Raw genomic sequence first — 18,162 nt, forward strand, 5'->3', positions numbered from 1 at the left:
AGCAAGTGTAAAAATGTGTTTTCTAACCATCCTTTAGCCCAGTCTGATTTGGGCTTCTTTTGTTTTTGAGTGATGACGCCTCATTCCAGTTAATTGACCCACTCCATACTTAAAAAGTGTCACAGCCTGTTTCGGCTGTCTCTTGCCATCTTCAATGTTCAAGTTGGCTGCAAGGCTTGCTGACACTAAACCTTCTGCCATCAGCTTAACACCAACACCAGCTGCTCCTCGGCCCGCTATAAGGATGGGAATTAGAGGCAGTGATTTTGGAGCCACTAAGCTCTGAGGACCTAAGCTGACGGGCCAAGCTCACAGGAAATCAAGGGCTCAGAAAGAACGGTAGGAGACAGCACTGTTGGTGGTGTTGACGCTTGGTGTGAATGGTTGGGTGGGAAGCAGCAAGCTAAGTTAAGTTGCAAACGCACTCTGAAACCTGACTGAAAAGCCTGTCAAGTCCACCCTCTCCCCCCCCACAAAAAAAGGGCTTGAGAGAATAAATGTCTCAAAGCAGGCTGGAGGGCCTGGCAAATATAAGGGGTCCTCAATGGCATAAGGGAGGGCAGAGAACACAGGCCAGTAGGAGACATGAGGGGAGCACATGTATGCACAGTTGTAAAAGGAGTACTTGAGAGTCTAAACTGTTCAGCAGAGGATGACCTTATGGAAGCAAGGAGATGTTGTGCATATATCATATAAAAAAGTTAAAATGGGCACAGAGGGCAGGGTGAGTCTTGGGACAATTAAGAAATACGGAGGCAGGAAGAATGCTTGTGGCAGTTAACCTAAAGGGCAGATGTAAAGTCTTCACCTCATTTGTTATATGGAATCCTAATGTACAGTGTTTAGTGGTAGCATTTTGCCCCTCTGACCTGGGGTTGGAATAAGGTTACCTTTCCTCTTGTATATTTTGTCAAAGGTGACTAAAGGAGGCTGGTGTCAGGTACAGCAGCTGCGACTTCTCCTTCAGTACCCCAAAAATATAGGGACAACTGGCCAAGGTGAGCGAACCCAGAAAATGACAGGTACTGTATACAGAGTTCAATTAAATTCTTACTTGAAGGATCAACCAGTATGCAAAACATCACCACTCTCTGGACCATGATAAACAAGAATGTAATAAATATTACGGACCTAAGTATTTATATGAAGAAATAAACTGAACAAAAAAGTTGTGGACTGAAGTGATTCAATTAAAGAACTCCTCTATACCACCCAGAGTGTTAGTTTAGATACACGTCCACCCCACTGTCATATGTGACCAAATCCTGGAAGGTTGTGTCACTCATGAAAGGGGAGAACTGGAACTGAAGGACTTGCACAACTCTGTGCCAAACAAAGAAACATAGACAAATGTAAAAAATGGTGAGTATCGGTACACTACCATAATACAAAATGTGGAAGCAATAATGTAAAATTCTAGAACGTTTTAAAGTCAAAAATTCCCCAGTGGAAATCATCAGAGAGTCTATGATTCCCAGTCTATTCACCCAATGTGGGTGATAGGGACTTCATCCAAAATGTATTTGCATCCATTCCCAATGTGAACACTCATAAAATTACAATGGCTAGGGACTTTAATTGTGTTTTAAATCCAGACCTAGATAGGTCTTCTGCCACAGGGGTGATGACATCTAACACTGCAAAGACAATTACACAGTTTGTAACTGATCACACCTTATTAGACCCTTGGAGATTTCTAAACCCAAACTCAAGAGCATATTCCTTTTACTCACCAGTGCATCATTGCTACTCAAGAATGAATTATTTCTTTGTAGATAACAATTTCTTGCCTACAATTAAATCTTCTAAGTATGACACTATTGTTATCTCTGACCACATCCCTTTGATCTTGGAGTTATCATCATTATGCCCCACACACTCATCTCGCAGATGGCATCTTAACCCACTTTTATTAGCAGTCGAGAAAATGCAGAAAAAGCATTTGATATGGTTGATATGGTTGAATGGAACTACCTACTCACTATATTGGAGAAATTTGGGTTTGGCGCAAACGTTTCTGCAAGGATCAAACTACTGTATACCAATCCAGAAGCTTCAGTTTGTATTAACAACATTAACTCAGATTACTTTAAACTAGAACGTGATACTAGACAAGAATGCCCCTTGTCACCACTGCTGTTTGCAATCGCCATTGAGCCACTGGCTATTCACTGTCGAAATAGTTATGAAATAAAGGAGATTATCAGAGAAGGGCTTGAACAGAAAATTTCTCTATATGCAGATGATATGGTACTGTATATATCAGTGCTGGGCAGTATACCGGTTCATACCAAAAACCATTTTTTATTTTTGTTATGATATGGATTTTTCTTATACCTCAATACTGGTTTAAATAGCCTAAACAGCGTTCAGAACGTGGCGCAGTGGGAAACTGTTTAAGGGGGGGCCTTTTTCACTGCTGCACCGGTAAACAGGCATACAGCGGAGTACATGCATTAGTGGAGGTATTGTATGGTGAAAATGGACAGAGAACATTCCGAAACTGAAGCTGTAGCAGACGATAAAGTTGAACATGATGACACAGAAGAACTTTTGCCGAAAAAAGGAGCCGTGTCTGTTGTCTGGAGATACTTTGGTTTTAAAAGGTTGGATGTGGACCATTATGTTCAAATGTATGAATACTGTTTCTATACTACTGGATAATACTGCAAGCCAAGTTGTACTTGTTTTATTTTTTTCAATACTGTGTAATGTACCTGGGTACTGTGTAATAGTATGACGACATGTTGAATTTATTCGCAACATTTCCACTTTAATCTCTCCGTTTATGTCAAGATTAAAGTCAACATGTTCACTTTATTCTCGTAATTTGTCATTAAAGTAGAACATCATAAACTAAACTTCATCTTAAAATGAATATTTAATTTACTAGATTTTCTCAAACCCCCGTCATAAGTTATGTAGCACATTAAATGCTTTGTGTTAAGTGTTCCCTGAGCCATGTTAATCGGTATGTGTTTCTTAAACTGACTTCCTCTTGCACTAAGAGGGGGCGCAGGCAGCGATCACCACACAGAATAATTAATTTCATGATATTCCTGCTCATTGATTTTAGGATGAAGTTTAGTTTACAACATTCTGCTTTAATGACAAAATAAACTATGAGAATAAAGTGGAAATGTTAACTTTAATCTTGATATAAGCGTTGAGATTAAAGTGGAAATGTTGAGAATAAAGTCGAGATGTTGACGTATAGTTTTTTTTTTTTCTTCACTGTGGCCCTAATATGCTTCCGTAGGGTTATACCACAAATAGCATTATAAATGGAAGTTGCAGCTTTATCATTTATGTATATAGCTTAGCTTGAAGCAAGGTCCATATTAATGCAATTTGCCTTAATGATGGTTCAGTTGATAAAGATGTCATCACCAAGTTGCACTTGTTTTATTTTATTTTATTTTAAATTGGTGAATCCTGTATAATGCACCTGGGCTTGAAGTCTTGGAAGTAAAAGTATTATTACTGGAAGTTGCACTATTATTTATGTTATAGTTATTATTTATTAGTTTAAATATTATGCAGTTTAATGATGGTAAAGTTGTTTAAAAAGTCACTTTAACATGCCCGTGGACAGAGATTGTTAACATTAACAAAGTGTAGTTGGTTTACAAAAAATATTTACTATTTATTCCTTTTCTAAGACATGTTCAGTGCAATACAACTTTTGACAAGCACCTCTGGATATTTTACTAAGCCTCTTTGGATGGTTGAAAATATGTTGTCAAAATTTTAGTTTAAGTTGTTTGCAAAATTTGTTCAATAAAAAGGTTCTATATTTTGACTGCATCTGTCATGCAATGTGATACCTTTTCAATGGTGCCACCACCTTGAAAGCTATCACTTTATGGTGCAAAACTGTATTAATAATTGTGTGCACATTAAAATGTTTTTTTGTACAATGTACAATACTCTTGACAGTGGAATAGGTTATTCTTAGCCAGTAATTGCAGTGGAAAATGTGGTTAACATCCACTCATGCATGGGAAAAAAATACTGTCCGATACCGTGAACCGGAATAATTTTGAAAAATACCGTGATATAGAATTTTGGTCATACCGCCCAGCATAAAATACTGTGCCTACACTCCTAACAGCACTAACAGAATTTCAAAAGATTTCTGGTCTCAGAATTATTTTGAATAAAGGTTTGCTCTTTCCAGTGAATTCTCTAGCACACAATGTTTGATTGGACACCTTCCCTTTTATCATCGCAAATCAGTTTAAATACCTAGGGATAAACATCACAAGTAAACATAAAGCTCTTTATCAACAAAATTTTGCTATCTGTATGGAAAAAATCAAGCAAGACTTGCATAGATGGTCTACCCTTTATCTCACTTTAGCTGGAAAAATTAACATTGTTAAGGTGGATACCCTTCCTAAGTTTCTTTTTTATTTCAAAACATTCCAGTATACATCAATAAATCATTTTTTAAGAAATTAGATTCAACCATAACATCATTTACTTAGTATTCAAAACATCCACGTATCCAAAGGGTGACTCTACAAAGACCTAAGGCGGATGGTGGCATGGCTCTACCTAAATTTCAGTTTTATTACTGGGCAGCAAATATACAAGCTATAAAAACCTGGACACAAATAGATGAACATACACAGGCTTGGTCTGTAATAGAAATAAAATCCTGCAGTACTTCTTTATATTCCTTGCTTTGTACAAGTACAAGTCATCACCAACATACTTAAAACCCAATTGTGCTTTACTCACTCAGAATATGGAACCAATGTAGGAAGTATTTTAAGACAGAGATTCTTTTATCTGTGGCATCTCTGCACGACAACCACCTTTTCACACCCTCTCAAACATATGCAGTTTTTAATGCCTGGAAAACATTTGGGATTAAATCACTTACAGATCTGTACATAGACAACGTCTTTGCATTCTATGAACAATTACACTCCAATTGTAACTTTCCAGCAGCATATTTCTTTCACTACCTTCAAATTTGAAACTTTGTTAAACAAAAGCTGCCCCATTTTCCTCACCTCCCTCTATGCTGGAAAAAATATTGATCAGTCTTGAGGACTCAGACAGCATCTCCATAATATATACAACTATTTTACAATCCCTCCCTTTCAAAGATCCAAGAGGACAGTGGGAAAAGGATCTCTCACTCAATATCTCAGAAAAGTTGTGGAAGGGAGCAATGCACAGAATTCACTCGAGCTCCATATGCGCAAAGCATAAAATTATTCAACTTAAAATTATATATTGAGCACATCTGTCTCCTTTAAAATTGTCCAAAATGTTTCTAGGGCAAGATCCAACCTGTGAACGTTGCAATCAAGCTCCAGCCTCACTGGGTCACATGTTTTGGGCCTGCACCAAATTAACATCATTCTGGACCAAAATCTTTAAATGCCTTTCAGACAGCCTTGGTGTCACAATCCCTCCTAATCCACTAACACCTGTGTTTGGTGTTCTTCCAGATGGGCTTAAAGTGGAGAATGACAAACAAACTGTGACTGCCTTTACACTTTTGGCACGTAGACTTATCTTGCTCAACTAGAAGAATCCTAACTTGCCTATTTTAAGTCAGTGGGTAGCTGATGTCATATACTATTTGAAATTGGAAAAAATAAAATTCTCACTTAGAGGATCTATACAAAACTTTTTAAAACCTGGCAGGACCTAATCAATAACATTTTACAATAAGCATTTTAATTGAGGAAGCAGATTCTCTCCCCTCTTTTATTACTCTATTTATTTTTATTCATTTATAATTTATCTATTTACTTATTTTTACTAGTTTAAAATTTTAATCTGCTGGCCTAGCTCTCTTTCTCATGGGTGGGGGTTGATTTGTTTCTAACCTAGTTTTGTAAAACTTGACTTGTTTGTATGGAAAGTTATTTGATTTTAATAAAATTGATAAAATCAAAAAAAAAATGGAAATCATCAGAGAGTCATCTTGTTAAAGTGGTAGGACTGTACTTAACTAGGATGTTCTTCTGTTGATTAACAAAATTATACCAATCCTTCTCAATCAATTATAAGTACAAACAGAAACTAATGAATTCAGTGTTATGCAATATGATGTCTCTAAATTATCTTGGGCACAACTATCTGAAGTGAAACTTACTGGAATAGATGAAGGTACTTCACATGAGCAGAGGTTAAAAAAAAACAACAAGGAAGACAGAAGAACATTCTAAACAAATGCAGGATAAGGTTATTGAAAAGCACCAAGAATGTATTCCATTATACCAAGAATTATTTTAAGAACATGAGAAAAATTACTAAAAAGAAAATCTGTATGATAATGGACATCCTCCAAAAATGAGTATTCAGGTAATGAAGACTCAAGTCAGGTAAGCTTCCAAAAAAAAACTGCACAGATGGCACTAGAGAGAGGCCAGACAAAAAAGAATTGGTGTGAAAAAGTTTGTGACAATTCTCATTTGGATTATGTCTAAGCTAAGACTCTAAATCCAAAACAAATTTTGTCACATACTATACACGTAGTGCAAATTATAGTGAAATATTTAGTTACAAAAGGTCAACACAAATATAATAATAACAAAAAAAAACACATAAAACCTTCTGGCATGAATAAGGGAACCGTTTTTACCTAATACAGCATACCTCTCCCAAAACAGCTTGATCCAATAATAGGGTCACCCATGCCATTGCAACTCTAAGTCATGAAGCCTTTGACTGGTCAATTGACCTATCTTCACTGGGATGTGGGAGGAAATGCCAGCTTGATACATGGTGGACTGGAACCCAGGGTCTGTATGCGTGAGGCAGCGGCTCAATGCCTCGTGGAACAGCATTCTAAATGGTAAACGCAAAAGATTGTTAAAATGTCCCGGTCAGGTCACTTTTTATTGTCACTGTCAAGTGTCACCAGGAGATACTTTTCTACTGTATTCACTCACCACGTCTGGCTTTGTGCCCACCTACATGTCAACAGCGCTGTAAATGTCTTACGTAGGAAAAAAACTAATTCCGATCGTTAGCGACACTTACTGAGTGCTCAAGGTGCCTGCCGGAGTTGTCTTTGTGTCCGTTGGCGTCCGTCTTACTTCACGGTTTCCTGCTTTTCCCTTTGTTTATTACGCTTAAACTGTGTCGCCGCTGTAACACGTTTGTTTGGCACTCTGTTAAAGGCACTATACCCGTACACACGACTACATCAGCTTTGGCATCTCTCTGAATTTGTCGAAGCAATCAGATGCTCGCAAGGGAGACGCCCCCTGATCGCGCGCTCTCGTATGTGCGTGCGTGCGCGCGTCGCTTCAGCATTTCGCCGGCGCAGACTTGGGAGATTACGGTATCCAGGAGTTTCTTCGCTGTCGCGCGCGTATATAGGCAGAAGAGACGCTGGCGTGACAGATGTTAAGAGGACAGTGCATTCGGACGATGAGACGCGAGCCGGGTAAGAGCATCCGCCGGACGAGGAGCCGTTTGGGAAAAGTGAGTGGGGTAGACGACACGCCGGCCTTTACCTGCTTGTGTCGCGTGTGTCTGTCGGTCCGTGTGTGCGCTCTGCTCGAGCAGGCGGTCGGTCGGTCGCACAAGACCAGGGCGTGCATGCGTGCGTTTGGCGGCAGTCTTACCTGAAGAGACCGCTTGCCGTGGTGCTGAAACTCACAAAGGAGTGGGAGCTTCGCTCGCTCCCTTCCCTCGCTGCCTCCTTTCTTTGCTGTTTCTCCCCCGCGGCATAGTGCTTCCATTCAGAAGGGCGAGACACAAATGAACAAGAGAAAGCAGACACGAGCTCTAATCTTGGGGGTCTCCGGAGAAAACAGGGCCGAGGAGCAGCAGGATGTTCACCTTCCGCACCCCACGAATTGGCCTCATGTTGGCTTCTGTCCGGCTGACTGGTTGCTTCTTTCGCCGTCTCTTGACTGCAGCCCACTTAACTGTCTGTCAGTCTCACTCAGTTATTATCGAAATGATTCCAGAAATCGTGATTGTACGTATCTTAAGAGCGTAAGAAACAACCGATATTACATTAAAATATACGATGAAGCACCTGTACGCCAAACAAGATTTATTTTAAGAAGCGTCTCTCATAACGAGCATCATTACAAAACGCTTTGCGAAGTGTTTGGAGGTAATACATTCAAATTCTGAAGGAAGCTGGCAAACGAATCACCTGAGAAGAGAAGTGCAGCTATACCAACAGCTTGTGGTTCTCAAACTGTGCTGCACTACCGCACTGCTGCTGAGAAGGAATCAGGCAAAAAACTGCAATTACATTGAAAAAGCATAACACCAAAAGAAGTGTTTTATATAGTGCCTGTCACAGCAAGCCCCATCACCAGTAGAGAATTACAATCCAGAAGAAGTCAAGCATTTCGCTAGAATCTCCTAGAAAGGAAAATGTAGCAAATTCTATAGCCTCTTTCACAGTGATTTTACTATACAATGCTCCATTACAATTGAAAAGATACCACATAGTGCATTGGCTGGAATTGCAACAGAATGGGCATGTGGCTTTCACATGCCTGTTCTTAACAGGCGCGTTAGAGTAACACCAGCATGACGTGTGTCTGAGAGTGCAGGGACAAAGTTAGAGTCTAGAAATGAGAAGGACTCCATTCAGTTAAGATAATATTATAACAAGCCATTTGGCCCAAGGTGCTCATCAGTCTTATTCATCTCATTTCACCGAAACAGCATAAAGCTGAGTAAGAGAATACCTTTTACTGAATGAGGCAGTGGTGGGTCTGCAGCCTGACTTAAGGGTGGTCCTTTTTGAATCGGCTTCCACTAAATAGTGTAGCAGCTGTTCACAGTAGACAACAAGGTTTGGGTGGATGTTTTCCTTAGGGAATACAGTATAGGACATGCATATCTTTTTAGTAAGTGGGCTGTAGTAAATCTGAAATAAGTCTTTAATTCTACTTGCCTTGAGACACTTAGTGCTACAGATTTCTGGAAAAAAATACAATTAGATCACAGGCTGGTGCTGCTCCCAGATAATTGGCATTTCAACCTCCATGCTCTCCGATGTCCCTTCCTCATCCCCAAGATGTGTATGTTAGGTTGTTTGACCCAGTGTGGACTGGCATACCATTCAGGGTTGATTTTCGCCTTAAGCTGTTGGGACAGGCAGCAGCTCCCTGTGATGCTGAATTGGATGGGATGGGGGGGGGGGGGGGGGGATACAAAAAATGCATGGATGAATTATTGGCCTTTCAACATTTTCTCCGCAAAACTGGGATTGAGTGGCATGGAAACGGTCCAGATGACATACCAGCCATGTCCGTTTAGGTTTCAAATTTTTGACCAGCATATGTTCACACTCTTGAAAACCGAATTTTGCCTCACCATGGACTTGGTGGTGGCTTAAGCAGAGAGGATGGATGTGCACAACACAGAGCTGCAGGTTCACTTGACCCTGCTGAGAGCCCGAGTCCTATTGGAGGGATTAGTGTTTGGGGAAATTGTATTTAATTCCAAGTGAAGCGGTTTTCGCAAGGGTGAAGGGTGCTTTATGAAATGACAACTGAGTGATTATAACCATAGATTTGCTGCAGAAGCGCTTCTGTTTAAGGTGCCTTGGAATGGAAACATTGATTTGTTCCTTTTTTCAGTCTAAATCTGGGCACTTCTTTTTGGTAGATTGCCATTGTCTTTCTTAGTGTTTAATAAATCTACTTTTAAATGAACATAGTAAAATGTTAAAATACAAATAGGGTTTGCCATTGCAGGTGTCACCATTTTATGCATTTGTTTGGTCTGGTTGCCAAGCAGTTAATATGCAAGGTCAATCAGAAATGTGCAATGCATGGCATTACCAGGTCAATGGTATAAAAGGTGTACTTAATGGTTTGTTCAAGTTCATGGATTCGACCTTGATTACTAGTGGCATTTCCCCTTAGTCTAAATTTGGTTTCTGTTTTTAAACTCTTTCTATCCTTTTGCCTACAGTCATTGACTTATGTTTTGGCCCAGTTTGTTCTGTCTCAAAGAGATAGAAATCTGTTCTTAGAAAAAGTTGCATTTATAAAACTTTGCATGGATTTGATTGTGAATACGTGTACGGCAAAAGACAGGGAAATCCATCCATCCATTTTCCAACCCGCTGAATCCGAACACAGGATCACGGGGGTCTGCTGGAGCCAATCCCAGCCAACACAGGGCACAAGGCAGGGAACCAATCCCGGGCAGGGTGCCAACCCACCGCAGGACACACACAAACACACCCACACACCAAGCACACACTAGGGCCAATTGAGAATCGCCAATCCACCTAACCTGCATGTCTTTGGACTGTGGGAGGAAACCGGAGCTCCCGGAGGAAACCCACGCAGACACGGGGAGAACATGCAAACTCCACGCAGGGAGGACCCGGGAAGTGAACCCGGGTCCCCAGATCTCCCAACTGCCAGGCAGCAGCGCTACCCACTGCGCCACCGTGCCGCCCAGACAGGGAAATGCATACAGCAAAAGAATCTGATGTATAAAACCTGGCATATCCACATTTCTACACAGTTCACAGTTTTGAAATCACCATCATCTTGTAAATGTTCATACAAGAGGGAGCCTCGAACTCCGTCTGGTTGCTGCCCTGAAATGCACATACATAGAAAATGCTATTTAACCTCCTACATATACAGTCACTACGCTGCAGAACTTCACCGCCTGGTAAAGTAGCCTATCCCTACTGATGCATCGAGCCTTATGCTGTGCTCTGCAGCTGAGCACTCAAGAGTGGCATTTTACCGCTTCTCCCCTGCATTTTAGGGATTAGGTAAAGGCACAAGGTGCCCATTATCACCTGGCACATGTAATAACATAATTACAATGGAGGATTATGCCAGTTACCATACCAACAAGCTACTTTGCCTCGAAATAAATGAATCATGTGCTGGCCCAGGCCACCGAGCCATGATGATTGTCAGTCTCATTTTGGCATCACAAATAACTTGTGGGTTAAAAGAATATCACTGTTTATGGTTAAGAAAAGCATCTTCATTCTTTCTAAGTGCTCTTATTGCAATATGAGTACAGTAAATTGTTCCGATTACATTTGGGAAAACCAAACACAGTTGTCCAGTGTTGGCTAAAACAGGGTGATGTTTTATGTATGTGCACCAACACAATGCAAAAACTGAATGTAGCACCTCGTCAGTCAGTTAATGGCTTCCAGCACATCAGGCATGATGTAGCTGAAGTTTTGGCTGAAATATTCCTGATCTGTCAGCCAGTTCCCCGAGAAGTGACAAGTAGCCGATATAAACTCACGAAAAACCAAAAAGGTTCAAAAGTGTAAATATGCAGAATTGGTCCTCTTGAAAGGGAACTAAAATACAGTCTGGGCATCATATTCATCACTTTTGAGGTGCAATATGTTTGTTATATGGGTGAGTCGTCATTTAGATTAGATTAGCAAAACTTTATTAATTCCATGGGGCAATTCATTTAGGTAGTTTGGCAGCATTTCCGTACTTGATCAAGGGTCTTGTCATTTCTTAGTCTCTCCGAAATGTTTTTCCTTCAAGTTTCCTTTTATAAATCTCAACTTTTGTTGTGAAAAGCATACACCAGTTTTATAAATCTGACCTTAGAAAAGGAGATGTAAACAAAAGCTGTGCTAAAATCATGAACTGTAAATCAAGCCCATCTTTCATATAGCCAAGAGACAAATCAAAAATTAAAGTCAAAATGCATAAAGGAAAAATAATTTGACCAGAAACACAAAAAGACTGACCATAATTTGTTTGTTTTTTATCCAATGTTGAATTGTATGGACCCGCTTGTGTTGACCTTTATATGGTCACATGATTGACATCATGTGGCATGCTGCAACAGAGGACTCTGGGCAACCTTGTCATGGCAACAAACCACGCAATTATCTGAACATGGTGGTGCACACAACCAAGACAGTAAAAGAATGCAAGATTTCAGTGGAGTGAGATAAAAATAAAACAATGTCAAAATGAGCTTTCTGAAGTGGAAAACCTCTGAATGAGCATAAACCTTCACCCAAATAGCCACAGAAAAGGAATTAAAAACGAAAAACTGCCAATCATGACACAATTTGCTTGAGGTTTTGACCTGCTCATTTGGTATCATGACTACCACTTTTGTTTCACACTGTGGGCTGTTTATTTTGATCATCGCTCTTCTGATTTCAGCCTTTTCTGCTTTATTTGCCACTATCCATCTCTTGCTTCTAAAACTGCTGCTGCTCAGTACTGTCAGTACAGCCAAATTCTCAAGGTGTTTTGGAAATATTCCATGAAACAGATCCCACAGTCCTTTTCACATGCTGTCGTTTGTATTCATTATTCCACAGCACTTTTTTGTATTGCAGTGTCCAGCAGGACTGGCACCCATCTGAACTTCCAGATGTCATGTTGTGTGTCATTCAGCACCACTGCTGTGCTCAGCTGTTAGCCACCCAGCTGTAACTCTGGTCCATTTGCTTAGCCTCACTTTGTCCATATATTTTTGGCCATTGGGCCATTTTTGACACCTTACTCATCAACACCTTAGCCTGATACAATAACATGTTAAAAGTCAAGCAGTGTGTCTGGTGTCCAGCACCTAGCCTTGTTCAAGATGATTTTGACTCAACACACAGTGCCATCCTGTCGTCTTCAACTGATGTTATCCACACGTACTGTATGATGTGGCCGCTGACTGAGCAGTCAGTTACATGTGAAGGATATGTGTCCCTAATAAAGTGGCCTTACTGTGGTCAGATAAGCCTAAGAGTAGCCCCGCTGTGAAAGGGGTTTCAGCCCACTGCAGCAAACTATTCATATTTTTATATTTCTATTGCACTTAATGTGTTTGCTGACTGAATGAGTAATGACGGCACAACTTTTGAGAGTTTTATTTGGTCAACTATGAACCTGCTCAGTTTGAGGGGGCAAACTGATAAAAAAAAAAATTTCTAATTTATCATGCATTAGGCTTGTACAGAAATAAAGGAAATGCAGCACTAATGGAACCTTCTGGCCAATTTATAGGATCATCCAGGATGGCTAGTTGCCCCCCTCAGAAAGGGGATATTGGAGCAGAAATAGTTACATCAGCATGCACTTCCTACTTAGTCATTTTCTATGACCTTATTCTAACCCCATGTTATGTTGGTAGCCCCAAAGATACTTTTGTCCAGGAGCAAGTCCTACCTTAGTCAGGACCACGATGGACAGGTTCTGTCATCATTCTAACTTCCTCAGAGGACAAGTGCCATGAGACTGGCAATGCTGTTCCACCAGTTAGCCTTCATTTTATTTAGTGCCTTGTGTTACTTGACTCCCAGATTTTGTATCAGTTAAGCCTTCCTTCTTTCATGCATTAAGATGTACCTCTGCTGTTTTCCAGAGCCAACTCCAAGAGAAATTCCCCCTCAAGAATGGCCAGTAGGTTGGCCTTTGTTCCATTCATTTTCTCATCTTGACATCCGTCACAATCCCCCTTGCTACACATAGGCCCCTTGCTCCTTCTCTCACTTGCTCGCTCGTTTTTCCTGTGTGTCACACAGTGTTTGGCACTCAGGGGTCTCTCTGGTGAGCTATTTTTAGGACAGCAAGGATTTCCAGATCATTTTGTTTCCTCTTATAATATTTGTGCAGAATGCTGCATTTTCCCACAGTTTGTAAAGGTTGGAGGACTGCATCACCTGCTTTAGTGGACAGTGATCTGGGAGCTTTCCTCCTGCACATGAGGCTGGCGTAGACATAGAGTGCAGCTGGCATAGGTAAGAATGAAGCATCACTGCTAGTGATGCCCACCTTCCCTCTTCTTCGAAGCCAGCTGAGCCTCTTGGGTGTGGCCTGATAGCTTTGGATAGCTTTGGATTTGGTGCAGTCATCCTGAAGGCAAATCAATTGAAGGAGTAGCACAGACAGCCACAAAGCAGAAACAGGGAGCTTGGAGCTCCTCAGATGACAGTAGATCTTCACTTCTTAGCAATTTTACCCACACATCCTCATTTTTTAATGCTGACATTTCTTTCTGCTGAACAAAGGGAAACTCAAAGCATTTATAGTTTTTGCAGCTATCATTCGTTTGCAGAAAACCGTCATAGATTGTGTAACCAAGTGAGTGGACTGAAGGGTCTAACCACAATTTAACATGAAGCAAGATGATAAAAATGGAAAACTAAGAAATAAAACATGATGCTAAGGTCCATAGGATTGACAATTCAAAATCCTGACCGACTGTACACTTGAATTAACATTTGAATGATTTTCTTTTTGGACTAAGCCACTTCTTTCAGCTCAGTTCCTACTTTTCCATTTCTGTTTGGGACATTTAATGATACTGTTTGTATCGTTTACCTATTAGTGGCGCTGGACATGTTCACCTGACCCATCAAGACAGCGTGCAGGTGCCATGAACGAGTTCCACGATGCACCTGCTTTCTGGGGTTTACTAGTTGGGTCTGCCTCTCGCTGCATGTTTCTTACTTCCTATCTTGGCCACCAGTTGTGAAAGATGTTGCTTTGTTCTGCCTGCTATGAATAAGTAAGAAGATGAGAGGAGAGAATAGCATGATGTAGGCCTTTCTTTTCAAAGTAGTTGAAATATAGAATATGTTTTGGAAATGAAAAGCTGACATCCAGTATAGAGTTAGGATATTTGGTACATTTTAGATCACTTCAAAAATAAAAAGAAACAGCAGATAAAAAAATGGAATGCTAACACAGGCACGGGCATAATATAATATGTATAATATATAATATAAAATATAGATGTCCTCTTAAATGAGAAAGGGGGAAGGAAAATGAGTTGACTAGCAGCAGTGTACATACTGTACATTCAGAAGGGAATGCCAGTGAGTACAGTACACAATTTAGAGACTGCCTCTGTATTCAGATGTGTTGTATGTGTTTTTGGTTTTTATTTTTTTGACAGGCCAGTTAATGCCGGCTTTATAGACCTTTAAGATTATTAAAAGACCAGGGGGCACTGCAACCCTGCTTGCTTCGCTCGCGCACCCCTGGGTTTGGTTTACCGGAAATATAATTTAAAGAGATTGTTAGTTTCATTGGAATTGTTGCATATGCATTATTTTCACTTTTACTTTAAAACTTTTGTGAAAACAATACTTGTCCTTTATTTCTGGTGTGGTTACATCTCTTTCTCGCATTGTGAAGGGGGATGCGGCTGAACACGCACTAAGGAGAAGCGGTCAGATCATCTGCTGCTGGCGAGCTACATGTTCTGCTTGTCGCTTGTCGTTGTTTTTAGAGCTGGGAGCACATGAAGCATGTCTGCCAACAGCAATCAAACAACTAAGGTAGATGTCCGTGGACTTGTTTTAAATGAAGCTTCACTGCCTTGGATCACGTGACGTTGTAAAAACAATACTTGTCCTTTATTTCTGGCCCCGAGCGTGGTTAAATCTCTTACTCGCAGGACATCTGATGCTGCTCGCGTTGTCGGGGGGGGGGGGGGGGGGGGGGGGTGTGGCTGAATGCATGCTAAGGAGATGCCGTTGGATCATCTGCTGTCTTTCTGCTGCTGTTGCACTGCCCGTTGATCATCTAAAAACCTGTACAGCAGCTGTCCTTTTGCCACTTCGCGTCTCTGCCGCTCGTGTTGTGAAGGGGGTGGGGGGGGTTGGAGTTAGGTGGGCTGATCACATGCCAGGAGACGTGGTCTGATCATCTGCTGGGTTTCTGCTGCTGGCGAATGCGTGTTTTACTTGTCGCTTGTCGTTGTTTTTAGAGCTGGGAGCAAGTTAAAATGTGTCTCTCGCGGGATTTCAGATTGTCTTCCGAGAAGATCATGTTTCGTCTCCCTAGTCTCCCTCCCCAAGATTTTTTTTTATAATTGAGAGATAGTTATTGAGAGATATTGAGAAAGTGCTGTGCTTACTTCTGTTGTTTATATAATAGTATACAGTGCATCTGTTTTGTACCCTCTATGCCAGGTGTTTTATAAAGCTGTTGTTGAATTTGTATTTCAGTCTGTGTGCCAGTTCTGACGGACGTCTGGATGGGCATGAATATTGAACTGGCACTATGCATTCCAGAGAGATTATACTAATGAGCAGAATCATTACAAAGGCCATTAGGAAGTTCTAGTGCCACTTGCTATTCTGTGTGGCAGTGCGCCTACGATCACACATTATTGATACAAGCTTTGTGAAAGATCCACAATGAGTGTCCATATTTACAGGTCTCAGACCATGAGCAGACACGGACATGTACAAAAAAGATCTCAGCATTTCTTGGTATTTTTCATTTAGGATAAATGATATTAGAGATATGTGACAGTTTTAGGTCCCTCTTATCTTATAATGCCTGTACAGTTTCTGTGTTGATGGAAGTTTTTTTTTACCTGCTATCTGTACTTTGACTGCTAGTCATCTCCCACAGTTGCTGTGCACTTCTTTGGTTTGTCATCATTTTTTTTTTTTTTTTTTGTTCTTTATTTCGCCTTATACAATTTCTTGTATTAGAAATTTGTTAGTTTTCGCATACCCCTTGGGGTCAGAGCGCAGGGTCAGCCATTGTACAGCGCCCCTGGAGCAATTACAGGTTAAGGGCCTTGCTCAAGGGCCCAGCAGAGCAGTGGCCTTTTGGCAGTGACGGGGATTCGAACCGGCAACCTTCGGAATACCAGCGCAGCTCCTTAGCCTCAGAGCCACCACTCCGCTCCGCCCATTTGTTTGAGCCTTTAGTGTTAGCAATTCTAGATGTTTTATAATTGATAAGAAGATTTGCCACCCAAGTTCAGCTTTTCTCGAAAAGCCATCACATGATGAGTGCCCTGATTTCCTAACCTCTTTGCTGTGTGTAGGCTGACTTTGTTGCCTGCCTTCATGGTTATTTAACACAGGCCTGTGATGCACTTTGTGTTTGTTTTAGGCTGTTCCTTGAACGATGTGTTTCAAATTGGCTCCATCTTCCTTTGGCTCTGAATTTGACTCAGGCTATCTTCTTCTATTGCTAGTTAACTCAAATTACAGTGCAGTGATAGGGGGGTGTTGGGGAACTTTCTTTTTAAATAAATAAAATAAATGCAGTGATTTCAGTGGACATCCATTAGTACAATAGCCCTAAGGAGCCCTGCCATATGAGCAGCCTAATATCACCATGGCAAATGCTGACACATACAACTTACAAAGGCTGAGTTCATTTGTGTAACAGCTGTGAAAAACATCTTTCTATACCAATCAAGATAACAAGAATAGTTTATTCCATCTCACATACAATACCTTGTGTGGATATGAAAAGTAACAAAATATCTGGATAGATTAAAAGTCTTCGGCAAAACAACATATCATTGAATAGGCACTACTTATCTAGACACAACAGTTAATGAAAGAGTTAAATACCATATGATCATAGATCATCTCTATGGTGGAAGGTGTTTGCTACATAGAAAAGCATACAGGCTAATGCATAAAGATAAGATAGTGAAAATGTCCCTTACAATGGACAGGGTGCAGACCTCACAGGCAGTGCTGAAGCATTGTGCACTTTATGCCCCATCAAAAGCATGACATTTAAGGCTATTGTGTTTTAGTATTCAGGTTTGGAATATCTAACTGCCTTTTTGTAACTTTACCTGTATGTCTGCCTATCTGTTCCTAAATATATTGTCCATCCATCTTCAAAACTGCTAATCCAATTCAGGGTTGTGGGGTTCTATTACATTAAGTGAAAAAACAAAATCTGCTTTTGTTGTGGTTCTAACTGAAGCATGTACTATGGTTCCCTTCCGCAGTATATTTTACATAGCTGGTTACAAGGTGCAAGATCACATTTGGTCCTTGATGCTCATTACCTACTTGGTGGCAGTTGGTTTCAGAGTGGCAGGCTGAGAAAACGCGTGGCCTGCCACAGTAACATACAAGTTAGTCAAACTATTTGAAATCTCTGGGAGCATGTTTTCTTATTATTGAGTTTTATTGTGCTTAATGAATAAATACCAGAATACAAGAAGTAAAACACAAATCAATTAAAAATACAATCAGTACAATATTCCAAAAATGACATTACTGTGCAGATGAAAGAGCCAGATTAGATGATTATCATACACTGGAGCAGCCTTACAGTTGGTGCCATATCTTCAACGAGTGACACAGCTGGATTGCTGGTAAATAATGTATATAAAGATGGTTATTGATGGCTGGAGTGCAGAGCAAGGCACAACAAGAGGAATTTGAGAAAGATTTGGTTTCCAAGGCAAACCAAG

The 18,162-nt window shown here is 40.6% G+C and overlaps 1 protein-coding gene across 3 annotated transcripts in view; it reads left to right on the plus strand.

Moving 5' to 3' along the window:
• The first annotated feature begins 7,290 nt into the window (after window positions 1-7,290).
• The window catches only part of LOC114655879 (SH2B adapter protein 2), a 78,567-nt gene continuing 67,695 nt past the window's right edge, over window positions 7,291-18,162 (plus strand). Inside the window, exon 1 of one of the 3 annotated variants that reach the window (XM_051930787.1) lies at window positions 7,291-7,420. The gene's annotated coding sequence lies outside the window, so the exon portion shown is untranslated. Of the gene's footprint in view, window positions 7,421-7,442; window positions 7,459-18,162 lie in introns of those variants that run through there. The other 2 variants (XM_028807164.2, XM_051930786.1) reach the window with 2 other exon arrangements.

Source organism: Erpetoichthys calabaricus, chromosome 8 (genome assembly GCF_900747795.2).
Source record: "Erpetoichthys calabaricus chromosome 8, fErpCal1.3, whole genome shotgun sequence".
NCBI lineage: Eukaryota > Metazoa > Chordata > Cladistia > Polypteriformes > Polypteridae > Erpetoichthys > Erpetoichthys calabaricus.